General features: G+C 41.5%; 1 protein-coding gene across 3 annotated transcripts in view; it reads left to right on the top strand.

Moving 5' to 3' along the window:
• Window positions 1–24,014, top strand: part of PHACTR2 (phosphatase and actin regulator 2) — a 144,560-nt gene that overhangs the window by 1,065 nt on the left and 119,481 nt on the right. The gene's annotated exons all lie outside the window — the stretch shown is intronic.

The raw sequence follows: 24,014 nt of genomic DNA, 5'->3' as shown, positions 1-24,014 counted from the left end.
CTCGCCCGGTTGCAAATCAGCCATGCTCTATTGACTCAAACAAGACTGTAGGCACGTACATCCCTGGTATTTTGGATGCACTCGTACACTACTGCCCAGAGGTACCCATGAACCACAATGCCATCGGGGAAGCTCCAGAGCGTACTGAGGGACCTCCTCTGCTGCGGCACAAGTAGGACAGTGCGGTGCACGGTCAGGTCTGCAATGGACCACTGTATCCTCTTATGTTTGCTCATCAGGGAGTGTTAAGATGAAGCAGACCGTTTGCTTGGGGAAGCTCAAATATACGGCTATGCCTGCCTGATGAGGAGAGAGGGAATGAAAACTTGCTTAGTCACATAGGAGCAAGTAGATTCAACTTGCGGGGCCAGAGGCTGCAAGGAAAAACAACTCTACATGCCGTTTTCTGCATAATTCTCTGCTCTACCTTTTTCTGTGTCTACTTAAAAGTTACACTGAAGGACATTTGGGACAGGGAGGAGGGAGGGGGTTTCAGTGGTTTGTCCAACTCAGAAAGGACTGCTTTTAGGTGGAAGGTGTATTTCAGCACCATCTGGAAGAGTGCTGCATGAACAGCACACTACGACCCGATATGTACACAAGATGCCTTAACCTGGATGCAGAGGGATCACCACAGGTTGACAAGATTGAGACTATGTCAATGTTAAGACTATGTTGGTTGTTAGCTTAACTACAAAGACTACTAACAATGACCTGGGTTCATTAGAAGAGACTGGCAAATCCAGTGGAGGTAAAAATGATGGTGTTTTCAAAGATGTGTTGTTATTTGTAGTTTCTTACACACAAAATTTAGGCCTCCCTGTTGCCCTACTTGATTTTTTTCTTTTAATTTTGAGGATGTGCTTCCTGCCAGCAAGTGACAAGATTTGCTTTCTCTGGGGTTTTTTTTTTGACATCTTTTCTTTCATTCTCTATTTTCTCCATTGCTGCTTCCTGTATTTTTTTCCAGCTGCTCACTGGGCACAACAAAAATACTTGCATGCTGCCACACAACTGTTGATTCCCTCTTTAAAAAGGAAAGTATGCATTAAAGATGCAAAGCTGTTTAATTTTTAATGTGGTGGTTAGAGAATTGTTTTTATACTTAGATGCCCTTAAAATAACCTGCTTTTTCATTCCCCCACTAACCTGGAGAACAACCGTAACAGGGGCAGAAATGCGAAGCACTTTGAGAAAAAATAGGAGCCTTATTATTATTTTTGCTTCTACTTCTTTCTATAGCTGTTCCATTTGATTAATTTAAAGTAGGTCACTGATTTACATCAGATGTTACCTGGGCTCCAGCTGCTCCATTTAGAAAAGAACAATTTGCGTTTTAAATAACCTGCAAAATGTTTGCTTGCTGCCCGTTCCTGGAGTGATTCACTTGCAACTGTTGAAGTCATAAGTTGCAGTTTCTGTTGCATATTAATCTTCATTTTCTAGATCCTGACGCCGGCTGTGCTGAGAAGACGATATTGTCTCCTCGCACTCCATCAGTGATGGGTTGGTCCCCCTATAGATAGTTCGCACTGTCATTTATTTTACCATCACCTGATCTACCACTCTCAGTGCAGGTTCTGTTGAGAGTCAATATTTGTAGAGACCCTTCTAGCTAAGGGAAATGTAATAGCCTTTCTAAAAGCAGCTCTGGCAGTGGCTCATAAAATGCATCTGTTTGTTATTCTAGATCAGTACGGTATGTATCTCGATAGTACAGTGAGGCTGGTCGGGCGGTCCCCATGTTTATGCTGCCTGTCCTTTCTTACCCCCACTCCTTCCTCTGCTATTATCATATGCTGAACGTAACAACTTCCTGGTATCACTTTACAGCATCTCACTTCATCAGCTGTGGTCCAGTTTGTGAGAGCAGTATATTTTCTGCTTTTCTTCTTCTTAAAGCTGGGCTTTTCTTTTAGGATTAGTGGTAGAAGATTACTTAATTTCCCTCTCTGGGCTGTTACCTCAACCGTCATGGTATCAGGCCTTTACCTTCCAACATCTTCTTTACTTCTGGTAAGACCCTGGGAGGAATAAGGTGATCCTCATCATGAGTGAGGGTGGCACGATCTAGACTTTTGATTTAGACCCTGAAAAAGTGTGATGTCACTGAAGTTCAGAGCCTTTGTGGCAGGCATAACCTGTGCATCACTTCAACATTGTACTCCCCACGTCACAACTGGCTGGTTTGCCAGAGCATTGCTACGAGATTGGTGAAAAAAACCATATTCTCCTAAAATTTCAGAGCAACACCAGTGCCGCTTGAAGAATGCTGCTTGAATTACATACCTTTAAGCAGCATTCCATGTTTAGTGACTAGATTTAAACCCACCTTAAAGGTGGATCACATTAGCTGAGTCTCTTGATTTGCCCAGCATAGATGGAGACTGAACTGCATTTGAAACAAAAACTCTGTTCAAGTGCTTTCCCAGAATTTCTCCAAAATCTAGATTTGCTGGCTATGGGGCTGAGGGCAGCTCTCAGCATGAGTGGTGAGCCGCGGGGTGCAGGGGGATGTTGGCGTTTCCATTCAGCTGCCTTTGTGCTCCAGTTGCAAAGAGGCCCTGGCAGTTCTGTTCGTGACAGGCACCGACCTCAGCTTTGCGGTGCCCATTCTTTATCTGCATGTCCACGTAGACAGTTTTCAGTTTGTTCTCTTTTCAGTGTTGTGGTTTTTGCTATACAGCCTTGCATTTTGTTCCGAAGGTGGTGAGGTTTGTGGTGAGGTATGTGTTGGTGAAAAGGGAACTTTACTGCTCAGACCAGAAGTCAAAAAACCACCCATTTCTCCACTCTGGGATTCACAGAGTCATATTGTTGCAGTTCCTCTTGAGGTCTCGCTCTTTAGCAAGAAGTAGAAGTTTCAGACAATTTGTTCCACTGCTAAGAAATGCACCTTGCAGGTAGAGAGGTGAGCTCCTCATGCATGTTTCCATTCCTTTCATGCTTTTTTTTCATACCTTTCTGATGACAGATATAAAAAAAACCTACCTGAGAATTCAGGCAGCAATTCAATACCTCAGGCTATACCCCGGATGCTGGGTTGCAGCAGACAGTGAAAGGTGGAGTGCAAATGACAGTCCGGCCTCAAAACTTGTCCTGCCTCCCAAGATTATTCTGGGAATTTTTGGGTAGCAAAGTGGTCCTTTGCAGGTTAATTTATTCAAAATGGTAATGAGTAACAGCTATGATTCCTTCTGCTGCTGAGTCCAGAATAGGGTGGGTGAAAGGATGGCTTACACTCATCCACCTCAGTGAAGAATCAGGGAAGATTTCATGTAGTGATCAGAGTGGCTGATGTTGGATGGGAAGAAAATTGATGATTTTTGGAATTATTGGAGCTCTTCATGATTAGACCGCTCTGCATTGTAAACCTAGCAAACGTCAGATTCTTTTCTTAAAGGACAGACTTTATGGCTGGTGTGAAGGAAATAAAATGTTTTTGACAGCTGGAGGTATTTGAGCATCTAGAAAGAGTGACTCCTCAAAACTTCTTATCTAGAGATTGACTTGATTATCTGGGGGCTTGGAACCTAGGGAAAAAGATAAATTTTGGCTAGGTAGGTAGCTGTTAAGGTTTGCCTGTATTTCCCTCTGCACTTGTATTTCCCAAAATGGCCACAGATTCCAGTTTCTTGGATGCAATTTCCATATACACCAAGCAAGAGTCCTACCAAGGTCTATGGGAGTTGTGTTCAGTGTTTGTGAAGAAGACATCAGTTGTGCTTTGGGAGGGCAGTTAGAAGGTGATGTTTTTCAGTCATCAGATGGGGGTGAGGGGAGAGCAGCCTCATGATGTGGAAGAACACTCGTAACTAAAGCAGCTGGCTTGGTACATTATATGAAAATATGGGAGTTACGGGAAAACATTAATCTCCATTGTATCAAGCAGGACTTGTTTGCAACATAAATCAAAGCACAGAACTTCGCAAGAAGCCCAAGGTGGATAATTTGGGGTAGAAAACTAGAATAGAAGTTAAGACAGATCATCGTTGCTGGAGATTTAGAAACTAAACTCAACCCGACTGTGTGATTTCCAAGAAACAGTGCATCCTGTCCCTAAGTCCACATTAATATTTTTCCATCAGTTTGAAAATTTGAACTATCAGAAAGATGCAGCAATCTTAACCATATGAAATTTGACATACGCTTACAGAATTGAAGCATCTACTTTTTCATAATAATCTGGAAACATGCTTAGACCATCATCCTGTAATGTTAAATCTCATTCCAGTCATCCTTACATGTAACTTGTAGTTTCAGGAGGGTGCTGAGGAAAAATCCAGGAATCATACAACATTTTGTACTGCATACATTGATAAAGTTTAGGTCTGCCTGAAAACTGGCTTACTTTATAAGATTGGGTGGGTGTGCAGGGAAGAAGTGTGTGCCAGAATATGGCCAGCTGTTTCTAATATGGGTTTATACAATATTACATATGAAATAAGAATCTGCCTGTTTTACCCTGGACTAAAAGACATTATTCCACACCAACTCTTGCAGAATAACTGGAATGTGTTCTTGGTATTAACCCTGATTAAGTGTGAAACGGGGAACACTGGGAACACTGTGATATACAAATACAAACCATGTATTCTATGCATCATTTACACATGACCCAGTCTCTGGGACAACAACTTTATAATTAAATATTCAGACTTGGGCTCAGGATTTAAAAAAAAAAGTATTTTCTAAACGTGGTAATAATCTTCATGGTTGGCTAAGTAGAAATTGGACTGCAAACATTCACAACATAGGATTTAAGGCCTGTTTTGCAGCAATTAATCAGTAGCTGACTGTGGGATCTGTTCAGCATTTTGCTACTGTGGTTGTTTTAGTTTCTCAAGGCCCTTTGGCATTTAGCACTTCCTGCTGGTGTGTGGCTTCTAGCAAGTAACCATTTAATATCAGACCACATGTCAAGTATGAAGCCTGAAGAAGTGATCAGAAGAAGAATTAGCTGAAGAAGAATTTTTACTCCTTCTCTTACTGAATGTAAGCATTTGTTTTTGTTTTAAAACCTAAATGTTTCATCAGTCAAATCCATCGTTAGCATAAATCATTTATCTTTCTTCCCCACCCTGCTGCCTCCTGCTCTTTTTGCCATTATTTCCTGAAAAAGCAGGGACTTTTTAAGGTCAAAGGGCTGGGGATAGTTGGCAGGTTTTTTAAAGATTAGTGAAGAATTTACATTTTTATTTATTTTTGCTTTTTGAAGTCAGAATCTTTTCAGAGCCAGAATCCTGTAGGATTTCAGTTTTCAGTAACACCAGTATTAGTCTTGCTTCTGAATTTTAGTAGTTCTCATTTAATATGCTCCAGCATAAGGCAAAGAGCTCTTCAGTGGTAATCTTTTCTTTTTTCTTTTTCCCAAGCATTTTACCTAGCATGTTGCTCTTTTTAACAGATGCAGAAGTTAGTTTTTCTCAGGTACAAACCAAGTGGCACAAAAGTAAAAATATCTAGAAGAAACTAGAAAATCCTGACTTCGGTGTTCCGAGTTCAATCACTTTTCACTTTATCTTTGAGATTGTCAGTCTTAAAACCCACCACAACAAGGGATGCTCTTGCTTTTCATTCACGTGGAAAGCACTGTGATCTTCCTGAAATACAAGCAGAGTTTGTAGGCAGTCAACACTTCCCTTGATGGTGAGCTGAGAAAACTTGTTCCTCATCATGCAGTTTTGATGCAGAATTGGACTTTTAAGATGTTGTGTTGTATAAATCCTATGAGTGCCTTCAGTGGTGTTACATTTTTTTGTTTTGAAAGGCTGAAGCAGTGAAATATTACTAAAATTTATCAGTATTGAGTACGTAGTATAATGGGCTCAGAAGCATCTGCACTACTTCAGTATAGTCTGAAGCTTCAAAGCCGCTGCACTTTGTAAGTCTGCCGTGCTTTCAGGTAGAGGACTTCATAACGAAGTGGATCTCAAAAGCAGCTTAAACCACTGCATGTTTTGGTGACAAGACACTTTCTTACCCTCTCCTTTCTCACATTTCTTACATATTTCTGGCACATTCTGGATTGCCATCCCCACTTCTCATGTTGTTGTTAAAACTGTTTGGCCACATTCAAAGAAGTACAGGGCTGAACGGAGGGGAGCTGGGAGGGAAATGTGGAAGAGGAAGCGTTCTACCAGAGGTGGCAACATGGCAACTCTTCACATGGTAAAATACTGTGTGTAAATGGCTTCTCTTTGAAATAATGATCATATTTTTTACTAAGTGTCTTATTTTTCAGAAAATGTAGCATTTAATCATTATTTTTAATTAAAACATCTATTTTACAGTTTGCCCTACATTTTTGAATGTTTGCACAATTTACAGTATCGGGAAAAAAACTTGTTTGCGGAGAGTGGACTCCTATTAAAAGCACTTACTTTTTCTTTCCCTTCGATTTCAGACGTGACTTCAGTCTCACACACAAATTGTGTTGGCTCCCACTTGAGGAGTTTGCCCAGTTGCACAGTACCACACACTATTTCTGTTAGCTGGATGCATCAGTCAGTAGCTCAGTTTTGGCACCTTTACCCAAGTCACTCCTATCCAAACTACACTGGAAATAAAAAGGCATTAATCTCTTTCTTCCTTTCACCTTCTCCCCACTCTTTCACTCCCCTCTCCCCTACTACCTTCTTTTCTCTCTTCTCCATAGCTTCCAAGGAATCTCATTTGTATTGTGTCGATAGCCTACATACCACTTTTGATGATCCTCTGTCTAGGTCTGCCTGTGTATGGGTTAGTTTCTGTTCTGCCCATTCAAGTCTGATGCGCTCCAGTGCTTCCCAGATGTTGGAGGCTCTTTGACCCCAGAGACTGAGATGTGAATGGACTAGGAACCTGCAAACATAAAGTTATATTCTGACTGTCACAGGGAGATAAAGATCAGAATTTGTACAGGCAGAGCAAAGATTCTTTCAATTTTAGAAACTCATTGGGAAGGGAAAAAAAGGAGTCCTAATAATTCTTAAAAAAACAGATTGCTGAATGTTAGGAATGGAGAAGTGCTTCAGAGCCTTTTTAAGATAAAGCTTGGCACAGTGGTGAGTATCAGGAAAAGGCTGAAGACTGGCATGATCCCTGCATTATTTAAAGTTGTCAAGTTAGCTAAAGTTTCTTTGAACACAAACGTATCCTGATGAAATAAGAGTTTCATAAAAATCCACTTTTTTTGTAGAAACAATCCTGATTTCAGTCACATTTCTGCATTTTCAGAAGAAATATCTATCAAAATTTGAAAATGGTAAATTGTCACTTCAAAAAATTAGTCCGAGTTTTTTAGAATTTTTCAGCATATGAAAATTTGATATAGGAGTTCTTTTCTAATTTGGGGAGCAGGAACAGGAGCAAAGGCAGCAGAGAAGTGTCAGAATTTTCCTGGCACAGAAATGTGATTATTCTAAGGGACTCCATCCACCTATACAGGGTAAGTGTAACCACTGCCACTTTACTTTGTTATGGCTAAATCATTGGATATCTAATTCTTTAAAGGTTCAAATGCCTTCTTGAAAGAATAAGGGTGTATAAAGAAGTATTTCATGGAACCAGGCCCTAAAGAACACGTGTAGCAAAGCTCCCCTCCAGAGCGTGTGTTTGCTTTTTCCATTTTGGGGGGACAATCACAGCTTTTAAGATACATCTATGACTAATGTACACAGTACTCAAGAAAATTACAGGCACCAAGTAGAATTGGTGTTGAGGTATTGTTTTGTATCATCTACAAGCAGAGTAAAGAAGGGGTTGTGGTGCATTTGCAGCTGAATGTGTCCTAATTGCAGGCCTTCTTTGTGTTCAAACACAAGCAGCTATATTTAAACTTTGTGAGCGAAAGGGTAATTAGCAGTCATCAGCTTGCCAATTTTTTATTTATTTCTTCTGTTGCCCAGTGTCATGGCTGACAGTTAGTGTTAGTGGTTTAAACCACCGAAGAAACTGTGAGCCTTTTATCTGAAAAAAAGATGAGTGCTACCAAAGTGCAGCATGAAAAGGCAGCAGCAACAAGACATAATTCTGATTTTTTTTTTTTTTTCTGATTAAAAGCAGTTTTGGCAAGCTCAGAAGGGTTGGAATTGAATTAAGTCCTTTTACTTACACAGCCAGAGCATGTGTAATCCATCAGGGACCAGTGGACATCCCAGGTCATGATATGAACTGCTTTAGCCCCAAGGATGAAGCATGGCCTGCTGCTTGTTACTTGGGCTATAGGCACTTCTGTTTGTGGTTCTCTGAGTAGACTCTCAACTCTGTATCCTTAGGAGTGAGTCAAAAGGCAGAGTTACAGCTCCCCAGGGCCACGGAATCTTTCTTCCAGCCATTTGACTTTTGAGCCCTGAATATTTAAAAAAAATATGTTTTTTTCCTGTTATGCCTTGCTGCAAACAAAACTGAATGGCAGTATTTCACACCAAGTTTATTTTAGTGAATAGCAAATCCAAAAAATATGCTGCCACACAGCTATTTAAGTCTTTGGAGACACATCTGCTATGAATTTTGCCTTATTCTTTGGAAGTTGATATAAACAATGGCTTTTGATCTGCAAATAGCAAAAATCATTTTGGGGGAAGATTTCCAAAGGATTGATGCAGTAATTTTCTGAGCTTTCTCTTACTTATATCATCAACTTGTGATTTGTCTAATGGGATCTTCACATGGCGAACTGGTGAACGTATATATGATTTTGTAGGTGATTTCGGCTCACGAGCCAGCAGCACCTATTTCACTCTGTGGTACAGGTGTTTATCACCGGGCACAGGGTGCATGAGCACATTGTACTACAGCTTGTGCTTTTAGTTGTCTATCAGAAGCAGCATCTGAAAGCTACACCCCTGCAGTGTAGGATCTGCCAGACCTGGAGGGAAACAGCAGAGTGAATGACTTTCTTTCAGCTATAGGGGTGAAAGACTGGGGAGAGCTTGGGGCTTCAGATGTGCTGCCTGCCCTTTTTCAGCTCTGTGTCAAAGAGCTCTCCTGATCATCACCAGATTCTGGAAGAAAGTTGCTTCCCTTGCAGCTCTCATGGGGACAAATAAAGCCTTTCACTTGGTGCCTGCCTCGGAGGCAGCACCAGGAGACAGGCAGCTCCACAGGTTTGCCCATCCTTGAGTGAGGGAAGGTGGCACGCCATCTCAAAATCGCAAGGTAATTGCCTATTAGCAAGTTAGGCATTGCTTTGAAATCACTGTTAATTTAAGCTGGGTTAAGTAAAATGCAAACGAAAGCACTTTTTTCACAATGTCTAAAATAATGCGGTTGCTAGTCTTTTAAAAAGAGAAAGGAAACACCGCCAGAGTGAGTGCTGGCAAGACGTCTGTAACCAGTCTGCTGAGTTCAGGGGGAGAAAGACCCACCAGACTTAGTCTTGGTGTCAGCAGTTTAAGTAAAGATTTTCTATACTTCTTATGTCTTCTGTGAAGTCTGTAATAATATTGCCTCTTTTGGATGGTTTTGCACTTCAGTGGAACTGTAATTTGTTAAAATCAGAAATTGTCTATTGCAAGCAACACACGAGTTGGTATCACATAAATTCCTGGTGAGTGAAAGTGACTCGGTGGAGCACAGAGCTTTTGCAGCTTTATTGCATTATTGTGTAAACTCTGTGGGGAAAAAGATATTTATTCCACTCATTCTAGGCCAAGATTGGAAAAGTGCTGCAAGCATAGGAGGGGACGTGTGTAAAAGGTTTCTTGGGAGTGAGATTTATTGGGCTGGGGATAGCGTCCCAGGAGAAAGTGAAAGCTACCCTGCTGGAAACACTTAAAACCAGAGCTGGAAACACACAAAAAAGTGTGTGAAAAGAAACTGTTTTGCAGTGGCAATGAGCACGGTCTTTTGCAGTTGCAGGTTTTTTATTGCTCTGTGTTTAGGCCAGCTCAGGAATGCCAGTAGGGGATGCAGGACTGAGCATACAAGCCATGCACCTGCACCAGACACATTGGGTAAGGAGATAAAGATGGATCTTGCTTTTTGGCTGGATGGAAGAGCCACATCTATGTCTCCCCATCTGTGGCAGGGTGTCCTCTCCACCTCCTTTAAAAGCAGAGAGAAGCAAAAGAGATGGGAAGGAATTTTCCCGAGCAGCAAAGAAATAACTGACAATAAGATAAGTGAAATGAAAGGCCAAAACCCAAGGAAATTCTCCCTCAGTATTTTGTAGGGGAGTTGTGTCACACTCGCTTTTACCCTAGGCTTAAGATCAACATATATTTAGATGAGTTTGGGTGAATATTTAGAATATTTAGGTGAATTCCAGGCAGTGGGGTCTTGACAGCGAGAAATCCATCAAATAAACAAGTTTTGTCTGCCTTCTAAGCCCATTGCTATTTTTAAAGAAATTATAACAAGGAGATTTTAATTCAGGCACTAATTAGTGAAGTGAATTCTAATTATTAGAATGCCATACTTCTGCTCCAGTGAATTTGTTTCAGTTATATATACCCCACAGAGGAAATAAATCCCAGAAAACTAAACTTCATGCATAGCTTGTATGAGGTAAATGAGATTTGATCCAAAATGTTTTTATACAAACAGTGATTATCATAATAATGGGAGAGAGGGGAAAAAAATCCAGAAAGAGCTCTGTAAATGGCAATATGCATCTCTCAGACTCAGGATTAGATGCTTCAAATTAGGCACATTTATAAGAAGGACCTGAGTTTTAAAAATACATGGAAATGATTTCTGATTCTAATCCTTTTACATGTCAATAAAAGCTATCAAAATATGTGCACTTTTCAGTATTCCTAATCTCTATTTGTTAATGGGAAACAGAGTTGTAAGAGTGGCTTTCATGTTTTGTGGCAGTTTGGGATCACTGTGAAAGTGATTCAGCCAGTGTAATAATTATACCGAGGAAAAATCAGGTTCAGTGGCATTTGATAGGTGCCAGATGCCTGTGGGATTCATTCTGATGCTGAAGACTCCTGCCAGTAAAAGCTTGTGTGGTTCAGGGAACCAAAATTCCTTGCTTGTCTTCTAATGGAATATCTTCTCTCTGTCCTACTCTGAGGGATATAACATCCCTAAGTGGATTGCTCCGAGCCTGGGAATTTCTGTAGCAGCACTGAACATTAGCTGAGTCGTGTGCTTAGTGGGCATTGAAATACTCTGCCATAGAACTGCAGGGCAGTTTTTCGTAGGGGTGCATATTTTACACATAAAACTGCTGTATGGGTTCTTCTGTTGACAATTCATGACACGCAGGGAATAAGAGCATGTCAGGTATGCCCTGTCCATAGGCATTGATAGGTTCTTGGGTATGATGATGTGTGTATATATGAAAAAATACCTAACCACCTTCAGTTTAGTCCAGTTCATTTAAATGGCATTTTTCTAAACCACTGAAATATAAGCATCTGGCTATCAGACTGGTGGAGCCTTGCTTTCTCTGCTAGAAAATACAGGTACCCAGTCACAGGGAAGGAAGGAAGCAGTCGGTAGCTACCAGGCATCTCCAAGAGAAAGGCTGAAGGCTGAAGACTGGCCATGTGGACCCTTGCTCTGAACAGGAAAGCAGGCTGCACTCGCTGCGCTTTGAGAGTGCCACGGAAGGAGGAAGGGCTGGGCACCCGCTTCCTTTCCCCCTCCAGTCTGTGCTGACATTTTCCCTCCCTTTTCAGTGTATTTGTGTAGTGTTAGTAGATAATACAGACATCTTGATCTCTCAGCAAATGCATTGGCTTTGAGAAAAGGGAGGAGACCCAGCACGTCCAGCAGACCAAGCATTCTTCAACGGAGCATGCAGCTCGGGCTATGCCAGTGTGGTCCAGCCAGGCCATCGCTGTGACTGTGACCCACCCGAGCTTCCCTCTTCTTTGAAACGCAGCAGTACGCTGCCACTGAAGTCTACTGCAGTGTTTCGGGGCTTGTGATTTCATTGTGACTTTCCAGTGTTTAATACTGTTTTGGTTTGGCTCTTACAGTTACATTCTCAGTTGCTGTTTTTTTTTTCAATGGCTGCTGGGCTTCTTTGGTATTGAAAACTTCTGAAAACACAATCCTGCAATGCCCAGGCATTCAGAAACTAGGAGAAAGAGACAGAAAAATCTGCTGTTCTTTTTTCATTCTAAATGAAGTTATAATATGCTTTCTATGTCATCCTCATGTTTCTGGAGGCCTGATTCATGATGTTGGTACACTTGTGGCTGTCAGGGCTGCTACTGACTTCAAAGGGCTCTGGCTCAGGCTGAAGTGTTACCACTGCAGCTTTTATCCCAGGAAGGCCTCTTCACGACACTTTACAAAGATGAGGTGACATGAAGTTCAATATCACAGTCCTTTGGAAGGCAAAAGGCCCTTTGGGACCAGCCTGAGTTTTTTTCAGTTCCAGCCTCTTAAGAAAATCCTGATGTAAGCAGGCGTGAGATGCATTAACAGGTTTTGTGATTTCCCAGGCTCAATAATGATCAAAATAAATGTGAGCATGTTTTCCAAAGCAAATTAAACAAGGAGCAAGTAGAAAGCATCTACAGCAATTTCACAGTGGGTAACATTATACAGTGACTTCTACCTTTTTCCTACCTTTCCTGTGAAAGCGCCATGAAGGTACACTTGATGATGTGGGGGTCTCCAGGCAGCCTAGCTTCATGCGAGAGGGTCTCCTCATGGGATGAGAGCTCTGCCTGGGCTCCTTGTTACTTAGGTAAGGACAGGAAGAGGAGGGGGTTGTCTGTGATGCACAGAGTTTCTCCAATCTCTTCTGCCCGTGAGTGAGAGTGAGGAGCGTGTTGGCTCTTGTTCTCTGACGTGAGGGGTATTATCTCCCTCCATGCAGCTAGTCCTTTTATTATGGTATCAAAAGGAGTAGGAAGGGCAAGGGGAAGACTTGGAGAGCAAAGGAAAATGGAGAGGGTTTAAAATGTGAAAGATCTCCAACAGGACTAGAATTAATTACTTCATTCCAATATTTGATAGTTTTTTTGTTAGTCCCACCATTATGTCCACAAACAGAGCAAATGATTTTTTTATCTAGAAAAATCAGTTGATTCTGCTCTGCCTTTTCCACTTTAACTCCAGTAAACTACTTTTTGGCTCAGCTCTCTTGATTTCTGTTCAGTGGAAAATATTTATTCTCCAGATGTTTTGCACTGCAATGCCCACCAAGTGTGGGAAAAGTGGGGATGCTCTCCATCTAGCATCAATTACTGCAGGAGCCCATCTGCCTGTGGGGGCCAGCAGAGCTAATGTGCTGGACCCTGACCAGTTCCAGCTCTGCCCCGCCATGGAGATGAGGAGAATTGTCAATAGGTTGGGATTTTCCAACAGGTCTGTGAAGAAGCCTAAAAACACAGACTGTACAACAGGAAACAGCTTTTCTAAATGAGTAGGTTGGTGGGTTTAAACAATTTGTTTGCATTATAGTAATTTCTTGAAGAAAGATTCACTAGTGTAATGAATGTATAAGGTAACGGAGCTGTCTTTTGCCTTTGTTCATGATATTTCCTGTCCTATAAGGCCCAACAGCTTTGGCAGCCTTCCGGCTGCAGGAGGAAGGAAATAGAAAAAAGTTGGAAAAGTCGGGCTTTTTGGCTTCTCTGAGGATGCTTAGGTTTATCAGTATATGGTTGAAATGGGATATTTTGCCCAGCCATAAAGTAGGATTAACCCGCTTGTAGCTCCTGTTTTGTTATCTCCTACTTTAGTTATTTTTGGTAGGACTTCAGAGCTAAGAGCATCCTTACGATTACTGCAGCATCTGGCCTTGTCACCGCTAAAACAGCTTTCCCCGAGCCCAGTCGTATGCCTTATACTCTACGCTGCCAACTGCCCCCTCGGTCTTCTGACCCATTTGCTGCACCTCCCATTATCTATCACCTCCAGACCTGTGTTTAGGTGCCTTAACCTCCCCAGCTGACTGCCAGGGGACTGCTGGGTGAGAGATTTTGTGTCCCAGGGAGATGCTGCCATGTGATGCTGGTACACTAGATGGGGCGGTTGTTATGCTGATCAGCAAACGCTGTCTCTCCAGCACCGGATTTCTGCCTGGATCTCCCACCTGCTCGCGGATGAGAGGATTTGAAATATAGGCTTGTTTCTATGAAGTGAGCAGCCCTCCTGCAGCAGAGTTGGTAGATTGCCCTGAGCTGGTTTCGCCTGGTTTCTGCTCCTTCCCAGATGAAGTCATGGCAGGGTTGTCATTACTTTTGGTGTCTTTAAATGCAAACTCAGCTGTCTTTAAAAGCACAAAGCTGGAGTGGGATGGGATGGCATGGCGGCGTTTTAAATTTCCTGAGCCCCCGCCCCCCTTTTTTTAAATCCATAAACCGTATATTTAGACAACACAAAAAGTTATTATCGGCCATTGCTCTTCCCTCAGCCAAGGTAATGCTGCAAGCTTGGCATTATCAGTTGTGCTGGTGAAATTGGATCTCCTTGTAGTATTGATTCTGCTGTACTTTGGTCGGGGCTTGCGGATTTTGTATTGATCTGTCAAAGAAACTGCTGAGGGGTGGGTGAGCAAGATCTGTTGTCTGTGTTGTTTGGGAACTAATAGAAGCTCTTATTCTTTGCCGGCAGCCTGTTGCACACTTGGACATTGATTCATTATGAGAGAAGTCAGCTTTAATTAGAACCAGGTTTTCCAGTATTTGTACAGAGTGCTTTGACCCCAGTCCACAGCAAGTTCATAAGAGCAGACTCTCAGGCTGAGTTGTTCATTTATTATGTAGTCTTCTGAAACAGAAACCATTAAAGTAATTGGACTAAAATTTTTGTATGTGCTGAATCTGAAGCAGTCTTTTCTAAAACAAAACTCAATGGAACCTAAAAAATGTGTTCAGAAATGCACATCTAGACCTCCATTGGCATTGTGCATTGAAGTAGGTATTGCTTACCTTGATGTTTTCCTGGCCTGCTAGAGATTTAGATTTGATGTATGCAGCTCTAAGGGCAGATGCAGGATCCCTTGACTGGTCTGAAAGAGTCTGAAAACAGGAATTCCTTCTCCCAGCCTAAAAAATTGAGCATTAGAAAGGCTTTTCCTATAAGCCTAAAAGAGAGACATCACTCATTCTTTCCAACCTCAAGACAACTTTATAGCAGGAAAAAACTTCTGTTTTCCTTTTTTCTTTCTTTATTCTTGGAGGAGGAGGGCCTGGCTAGATTTTTGCTTTTAGACTGTACTTCATGAAAAACACCCCAGTAATGTTAAGTGGTTCATATACAATTGATAAGTATCAAAGACACCATCAAAGCATTCATGTATGCTAGTATGTGTGCAACAGAAATTTTTTTCTGCATGAAATAATAAAAGTATAGACACTACATACATGACTAAAAGTAAGCTAAAGCAGTTTTCCCATGACATATCCTCCAAATGAAACATGAAAAGAACACTCTTACTAAATTATCAAAACAGTTCTCCATTATTTATTCAGTACTGCCTGAAATGATCATGAAAAGTGACTCAGTGAAAAATGACTGTGTCATTTCATAGAATGTAGTCCATGTCCTATAAAATTATAGCATTAAAGTATTACAAACAAAATCAGAAGTCCAGGAAATCACATCTGTAGGTTCTGGCCACCTCCCACATCTATGTGTAGATGAATATAATGGGGGGAGTGGGGAAAGAAACTGAAAAAAAAAAAAGGCCCTTACAATAGCTCCTATTATCCAGGTCCCAGCCGAGTACAAGCCTCTAGTAGTCATACTCTTCCAGCAATCCCCAAGCAGTGATTGCAGCATCTGCAAGACTAAGGAGCCAAAGCTCCCTCACTCCACAGCACCCACAAGAAATGCTTGGTGCGTTCCAGCCCCAGTGGCTCAAGAATATCCAGGACTGCTGCAGGCCTTCTGAAAACTTTGGGGCAGGCTGTGTTGCTAGAGCAGGGTGGTGGAAGACTTTCATGTCCTGGACTCTGGAGGAGGAGGCACAGTGTAGTTCCATCCAGGTCTTGAAATGTGTAGTTGATAATATCCTTATGTCAGGATGAAAAGCACAGCGGTTTTTTTACCTATTTGAAAATTACGCACTAACCTATTTTGGGTTCAGATACAACATTGACCTAAAGATGCAATAAATAAGGTGGCCTACTTCACTGCTTGTTGCAGCCTTAGGACAACATAGCATCTGAATGTTTCCTTTTAGGTTAACTGTTTAGCATGCTTCCTAAGTGATTTAGATCTTGATTTGGACATAAAAACCTGTGGGAGATACAGAGCAGAGAATCTGCAAGTTCTGCCTAAGCCCATTAGAAGGTTTGCCTATTGCACTTGACTTTTCTTTCATAAAATAGAAATGTGATCATTAAGTCTGTAGTAGGAGAGTCTCTTTGTGGACTGGTCTAGTTCAAAAATGGATGTCATTTGCCTAGTTGTCTTTAAACATCATCTTTTTCCAAAAGAAGCATGGCAAAATTAATACAAAGTCACTAAAAATGTTAAATTACTAAAATGTTATAGGACTTGTATAACTGCACAGAGAACAACTGGGCTGCACAGCTGATTTCTTACATGGATAGGCATTGACAGGACTGTTCCTTTAATTTATATGGGCTCATTGAAACATGTGAGGTCAGCACAATCTTCTTTTTAGATCAACTTTATCTCTGCCGTGTCATCTTGTAAACCACATGACATCCGCTTGAGAGCATGTACCTCCTTAACTGATTTTTATCTGTGCTCATCATAACCATTTCACTTACGTTGTTTTCTCCCCCTGTATTTGCTGGGCCTCTCTATGGGTTCTTGTTCTTAGTTCCTAGGGTTCCACCATCCCCGACAGCCCTCACTCAGCCGAGCAGCTGCCTTGGCCCGGATGGTCCATGCCACATGTGGAATAAGCTTTTTCCTTTTGGCGTAGCAACACGACCCTGTGTTTGGAGGTCCCTTTCCCAGGATCAGCTGGCAGGGGTGGAGGTGGGTTGGCCGGAGGGGATGAGTGAGTGTACCATGCTGTCTCCTCTGCCTCCATCCCTGAAAGCCAAACAGGAAAATGAATTACCTGGATCTGTGATACTGTTTCCATGTAGGGCTTCCCAGAGCAAGCCGTGGTCATGCTGGCAGAGCTGCAGCCCAGCACCCTGCTGCACAGCAGGGGAGCTGAGCTTGCTGCACGGGTCCAGGGCACCTACACTGGTGGGTGACCTTGGCTCTTTGGGAGGGTGTTTTGGAAATCACTGTTGCTTGGCAGTGTCCTGGTCTCAGCGTGGTGTTTTATAACAAAAGGTGGAGACCACTTAGGCTAAAATTCATCCCGGGACGGTTCCAGAATGAGTTATGTTGAATGATTGGTAAGTACTTAGAGGACAATGAAGTCAATAACAAAATGAGAGAAAATGTGTGCTAAATCCATTTGATTTTCTACTTTTGGAGGGCTAAGTTGACTAGTGAAGGAAAACACTAGACGTGTCTTGATTTGATGTATGTTGACATCGAAAAGGTTTTGAGACTGTTCCACAGGACTGTGTTTTAGACACAAGCTAAGGAAACATGGCCTAGATGTAATCACGAAGTGGGTGCACAACAGTTTGATAAATTGCTCTCAGAAATATTTATCAGTAGTTTTCTGTCAGACTAAAAGGGCATCTCAAGCAGGATCTTGCAGGGGACAGTCCTTGGCCCAGTTCTACTCAATACTTAGTTATGATTTGAATGTAGGATTACGGAATACCCTTGCAAAATTTGCAACTATTACCAAGCCAGGAAAGTTGCAAGCACTTGGGAGGACAGCACTGGGAGTCAAAACAGTCTTCACAAATTCAAGCAAAGAAGTAATAACAGCTTTCTGTCAATTGGCATGCTCCTCCTTTGGTCTGGTTTTCATATAACTACAGCACACAAAGAAAGCATTATCGGAATCCAGGTAAAATTCCAAAGCACTTGAGAGGTTAATCACTGTCAAGTAATTTATGCCCAGTGCTAAGGTTTTGTAAGGATTTAAAATAAAGATGTTTGAAAAAATGCTTTGGAGAAATGCTGAAGCTACCACATAGAAACTTACCATTTCAAGTTTTCACCAAAATGCCTGCAGTTTGGTGGTTGTCAGACTTGAAGACTGCAGCCTGAGAGGGCAAGTAGAGAGCAGAAGGTTTGGGAGGTTAAGACTGCATATGATTATGCCATTTACCCACACTGCTAAACTGAAAGCAAAATTGAGGAAGGGAGTTACTGAAAGACAGTATGCCTGTGCTTGGAAACCAAGATGAAAAATGGGGAATCAAAGAGGAAACAACCTTCATTGTAATCCCATTGTCCAGGCTGACCTCAGTGACAAAAGAAAAAGGTAACGGCAGTGAAATAATTAGCTATTTCAAATTCATTACAGTTTAATAATTCAAACACTATTAATAATGCAGGTAAAAAGAATATTTCCAATATATTTTTGTTGGGGTCTTTCTATAATAATCTGTTCCTCACTGAAGCAAAGAAGCTTATACTTCTCACCAACCTGCAATGTAAAGAGAAGGGCAACATAGCTCTAAAATACCTAACTGCCTTTCGTAACAGCTTTAATGAGCTTTTTCATATTGCTCTCAAGAGGGCAGCTTTCCCTGCATTTCTAAATATGCTCTCCAGGCAAATTCAAGCAGCATGTTCCTGATGAAACTGTGTTATTTTTAGAAATAAACGAAGCAGGATACATCATTTCCCCTCCTACACCTTTGCTGATGCTTTAATATAAAGACCTGTGTTCAAAAGTTAATTACAGCATCCTAGATTGCACACCAGATAGGCACTGCAACTGCAAGTGGGTGCTATTGTAAAGGAAAAAGAAAAGGAACAATGCTGTACAAATGTAGCTTTGGAGTTCTTTTTACCTCTGATTACCACCATAGGAAAACAGTGCTGACTTGTTTGCCACAAAAGGGATTAAACTGCCTCGCATGACTCCCTGGGATTGGATGCCCAGGTGAAAGGCATGTTCCAATAAACAGTGTATTTTGGGTAATAGCTAAGGTAGGAAAGAAATATCACAAACCAACTTGTCGTGCATATTTGGCCCCTTTTTGAACTTTTACGCAACCTTATACGCTTTTTCACTTAGGAGAAGAAACTGATAATAGAAGCAGGAATGTCTTTGATTTCTTCATCTGTTTGTACACCAAGTTCTGTTTCCCTCAAGACAGTGGGAGTCAAACAAAAGGGCATAATTTCATTGCTCGCAGCTCAGTATTTTTCAGCTGGCATTTGGTCCTTAGTTTTTTCTTGGAATGTTTTTCTAGTTTCCCTGGCTTCATTGTTGCCTCCTCGGTCAAATTCTCTGATCTTTCTGCCCTTCTTCCCCAGACATGCATGCTTCTGAGCAAAACATCCAAGCAATTTGAACCAGATTTATAACATGTTGTTGAGTTTATCATAATACACTTCTCAGCAGTGGAAGTTTTTATGTTGCATTAACAGTGGTTTACCCTCTGGCTCCATGCTGGAGTGGAGCACTGTTAGAGTTTTGACTCAGAGTAAAAAGTTTGGGCTGCTGAATTATCAGCATTATTACCTGAAATTACTCTGGGGTCTCATTTTTCTTCTGCTATACTGGCCAGCTGTGATCTAATGAAAGTACAGCCTATGGTAACACAGTTGCATCCTGAGCTGGAAAATATTGACCTTGTCTGTTCATTCAGCAAAACCAAACTCTTTCTAATGCATATTTTCCCAACACCTGTGTATGGCACACCTCCAGCTTGCCAATTTGTCTGACGTGCTTTGCTGATATCAGTTTGTCTCTGTGTTTGTCACATACATTTTGCAGTACGTTCTGGCAAACATATTCGTTATCAAATCACAATAAAAATAACTAGTGCTGTTAACTAGCCTCTTTCAGGCAAATATATATTTTATAAGAATTAAAATATACCTGTCCTTTCATTACCTTTGAGGTGCATGTGAACATCTGTTTTGTTGCTGGTTTTAGAAAATCATCAAGCTGTACAAGGTAAGGTGATCCTCTATGTGGTGCTTAAAGCAGTTAAGGACAAGCGTTTAGCAGAAGTCAAAGCAAACACAGATACTCATGTGACTGACAAGGGTACTGAGGGTTAAATTACACATACACCAACAGATAATCAATTCACCACACTTTCTGCACTTGAGAAGTGAACTCAATCTCTGACTATTAGTCATTAAAAAGAAATATCCTTTGGTGCAAGTACGAAGCACCTTGTACTAGCAGTATCTGGAGCTGTGATTCTAGTCTAGCTGGATCCCTTGAGCAAGTTGATCATGCAGAGGAAGTTCTCATTCATAAATATCTCACTTTGAGTCAAGAAACAGCAGGTGAAGTAGACACGGGAAAAGATGAGTGTTTTGTTTGAGGGGTCTCTGCTGGCATGACATAGATGGACTCAGGTTAGGCATGCTGGGCATGCTTCACTATTACATGGCCCATTCAGCTTAAGCTCCTGCCCGTGAAAGAGGACAGTAATCCTTGCAACTCCATGGAAACTCAGGGGCTGAAGTAATAGTAACCCTGTGCTTGACGAGATGAGACATAATTCCATCAGACCTCGTACAGATACCAATTGCTCATATGGATACCATAACTTGGACTTATGTGGGTAAAGTGAATCCCTTCTATGTGGAATAGAAGTGGCAATTAAGTGAGAATGCAGTCCCAGTACAGTAATATAGAGAGTGAATTTATATATAAATATAGATAAATAGATATTTTTTAAACTCATTTGGGAGAACACCCTCAAGCAGTGTCCTTTACTCTGCTTTAGTTAGGTTCTCCTGCCATTCTCCTTTCCAAATATTGCAGAACATCTGGCAGCACTTACCAGTGCTCCTTTATTTAATGGTCACTTCTGGCTGATGGATTTTACTTTTTTAACGTGCACTATGGAGTACAAAAGCAACACAGGTTAGCCACGAGATCTGTGTGCTAACTAGCAGGACCTCAGGGGAAGAGACAGTAAGGTAACAAGCTGAAGTTATATCTCTCTTTAGTGGATCTTGTCAAGTGTCTTCTCTGGTTGTTTCTAATTTATGTCTGCTCAGATTTCTGTCTCACGAATCAAATTACAAAACACTAACCTCCAAAGAGGCAGTCAAGTTTGTCTGGCTAAATGTACAGTGCATCGTGTACAACGCATGACTTCACACCAGCAGTGGTTCATCAGGCTTCCGAGTTTGAAAGACTTCTTTTTCTTTCTCAGTATTTATTTTATCATTTTCCTAAGGCTGGCATTTGACGTTTAAGTGATAATTATCTAGCTCTTACTTGCCTAAATTTTACTTCAACTGGGAGAGAGCATTAAGATAAATGCCGATAAATATCTCAAATGCACTCTTCTATTCTCTTGCTTAAGTCTTTCTCCACGTATTTTTATTCATACTACTTAAAACAAAATGACGTACCCAGAATCTCCCCTGTCCTTGACATAAGCCTGACCACATGTTTTATGTCCAGGGATGAAGTCCTGGCCCCACTGAAGTGGAAGTTTTCCTGTTGGCTTCACCATGAGTGGGGTATCACCTCAGATCCTCAGACTAGAATGTATTGTCTTTCCTTGGTTTTCCTTTACTGAATTATCTGTTAGCAGATTCTAAGGGAAAACAGAAAGTAAGATACATTTATTCCTCTCAGTGAGGTTAACTTCCTTCTCTTTTTACTGTACATAAGATTGCAAGAGAGAAATCTGCAGAACACACAAGAGAAAAAAGCGGTGGGCAGAAGGTAAGAATAAGGTCCCAAGATAAGGAGTGGGGTAAAATGTTCTGTAAATCTATTATATGCAGTCATTAAGGCATGATAAAAGTCTGGTATTTCACTTCAGCAAAGATAATGAAGATTGGCCTTTTTACATAGATTCATAGCACTAATGCCAGGGGGTTTATTAGGTCTGACTTGTACGCTACAAGCCCTTAAATTACTCTCGTTTACCCTTTTGTTGAGCTTAGTTGCTTATCTTTGATTGTTGTCATCCAGAAAGACGTCCAGTCCTGATGTGATGACCTCCAGAGACAGAAAATCCACTGATAGCCTTGGTAGCTTAATCACATTTGCTGTTGCAACACATACTTGTTTTTACTTGAAAATGCCTATTCTCAGTTTTCAACCGTTGTTTCTTATTGTAATTTTCTCTGACAGACTAAAAGGCCTTTTGTTTCTCTTAGTGCCTTGTCCCTTATGACTCAAAATGTGTGTTCACTTTTTACATTACAATAGAAGGCTGAAGCATTTTTGCTTGTGTTAGCCATCCTCTTCGAGTCAAATACCGAGAGCGAGGTGTTGTTGCACCAGCCACAGTATGACTGAGCCAGAGACAAACTGAGATCCAAAACTGGCTGTCCTTGTATCCAGAGCTTCAGTTTGGCCTCTTTCTAGAAAATCTGTCCAAATACTGCATCTAGCCAAATATCATGATGGTTTCAGAACATTCAAAGATGTTCATAGATTTTCAAAGCCAGAACATTTTATAAACAGGCTTTGTAATTGTCTAGCTCAGGTGTGGGAAGCCTGCAGCCCATAAAATGGGTTTTGAGTCTGGGACTTTATTTCACAATTTACATATGGATACAAATTTCCTATTCCTTGTTATGATTGTATAATACTGAGGATTATATCAGCCTGCTACCTTACAATTACACTCAAAAGTCCTACTTTGAACTGATTTGCCCTATTTCCTATGCCTGATTTAGCCTGGCACTCTGGATAGCAAAGGCTATGCTCTGAGGTAAGGTTTTGGTTGGAGCTCATCTCTGTTTCCATAGGAATAGTAACTCATTTCAATGTACTTGTTTGTGATATTTAAAGAGAAAAGGAGAGAGGTTATTTCAGTTTGCTTGACAGAATTCACTTATGTGAGCAATATGTTATATTAATGCATGAACACCCACGCCAGGGATTGTAAATGGCTGTCCAGGTCTTGTAGCCTTTCTCCCAGAAGAACACTTACCCAGTTTTCTATGACAGAGAGGGAAAATATATCTTCTGCACTTTCCCAAATCATAGCTCTAATTCCTTTAGTAGCCATTTGCTTTTTCAAGTCATTTCCAATTTTAGGAGACTGTAAAAAGCAAACAGAAGGGCAAGTTTTGTTTCCGAGAACAAATACTTGACAGTTCAGTGGAAGATATATGGCAGTTTTGGATCCGTACACCTTCCCTCTGTTACAGCCCCTCTTGGGTCTGTACAAGCTGGTACATGACGGGCTCTGAGAGTTTGGCTTTCAGTAAGAGAAGAACACGGAGGACTAACTGCAGCTCAGTTTGTGTGTCCATGTGTGCCCACGAGAGGGCAAGACAAGGGAAGAAGGGGAAGCGGTACAGAAGTAATGGCTGTCTAAGAGGGAGGAGAGAACGCAGATGAGTCTGAGACTTATGGCATTTTTACCAGCATGTCAATTAGACCTGACTCTGAGTAGACTTAATTGTACTCTGAAGGCAGTCAGCCTGCCAATAGTTCTGAACTGGTTTAAATAGTAGTAAAAATGCTTGAAGCTTTTAGACATCTTTTTTCTGAGGCTCCCATTGCCAGCTCTGCAGCTGTGTCATGGTGACACCAGCAGATATTTAATATATATTTACTGCATTTACTTTTGGTCATGTCAGGGCATGGCATAAATTCTTCAAGCACATCCAAGGCCAAGAAATCCTGTCTAGATTTCCAGGGCTAGGTAGGCAGTTAGGCATGTGCAAAGCTGCCTGACTCCATAGCAGGATCAGTGGGAAAACTAAAGGGGAAAAACTTGTGTTTATTTTTCCAGATGTTTCAAATTGAACACATACCACACCTCTTTCTAGGTATGAGTTCACTAAAAGCCGGGATTCAGAAACAAGTTAGAATTTACTTAAATAATCAAGCATTTAGAAGTGTTTTTCTTGTCCATACTTTTATGTCCCGCTGAGCACCCCTCTTCATGATATGCTGAAACCTCTTCCTTGACCTCTCCCCACGTCCCTGCTTTCCCCTCCCACTGCCTCTGTGCCTCCTCTCACTCAGCCCTGCCACTCTCTCTGCACTACACCCAACATATGCCCAGCGCCTTCCTGCTCCCTCTGAAAATCCATCTGTGCTGTGAAACTCCCCACCTACAACGACCACACGTTGCTGTCTGGATCCCACTCTCTTC

Source organism: Aquila chrysaetos, chromosome 8 (genome assembly GCF_900496995.4).
Source record: "Aquila chrysaetos chrysaetos chromosome 8, bAquChr1.4, whole genome shotgun sequence".
NCBI classification, from domain to species: domain Eukaryota; kingdom Metazoa; phylum Chordata; class Aves; order Accipitriformes; family Accipitridae; genus Aquila; species Aquila chrysaetos.
Note: the sequence above shows the minus strand (reverse complement) of the source record. Positions and strands in the feature narration are given on the sequence as shown.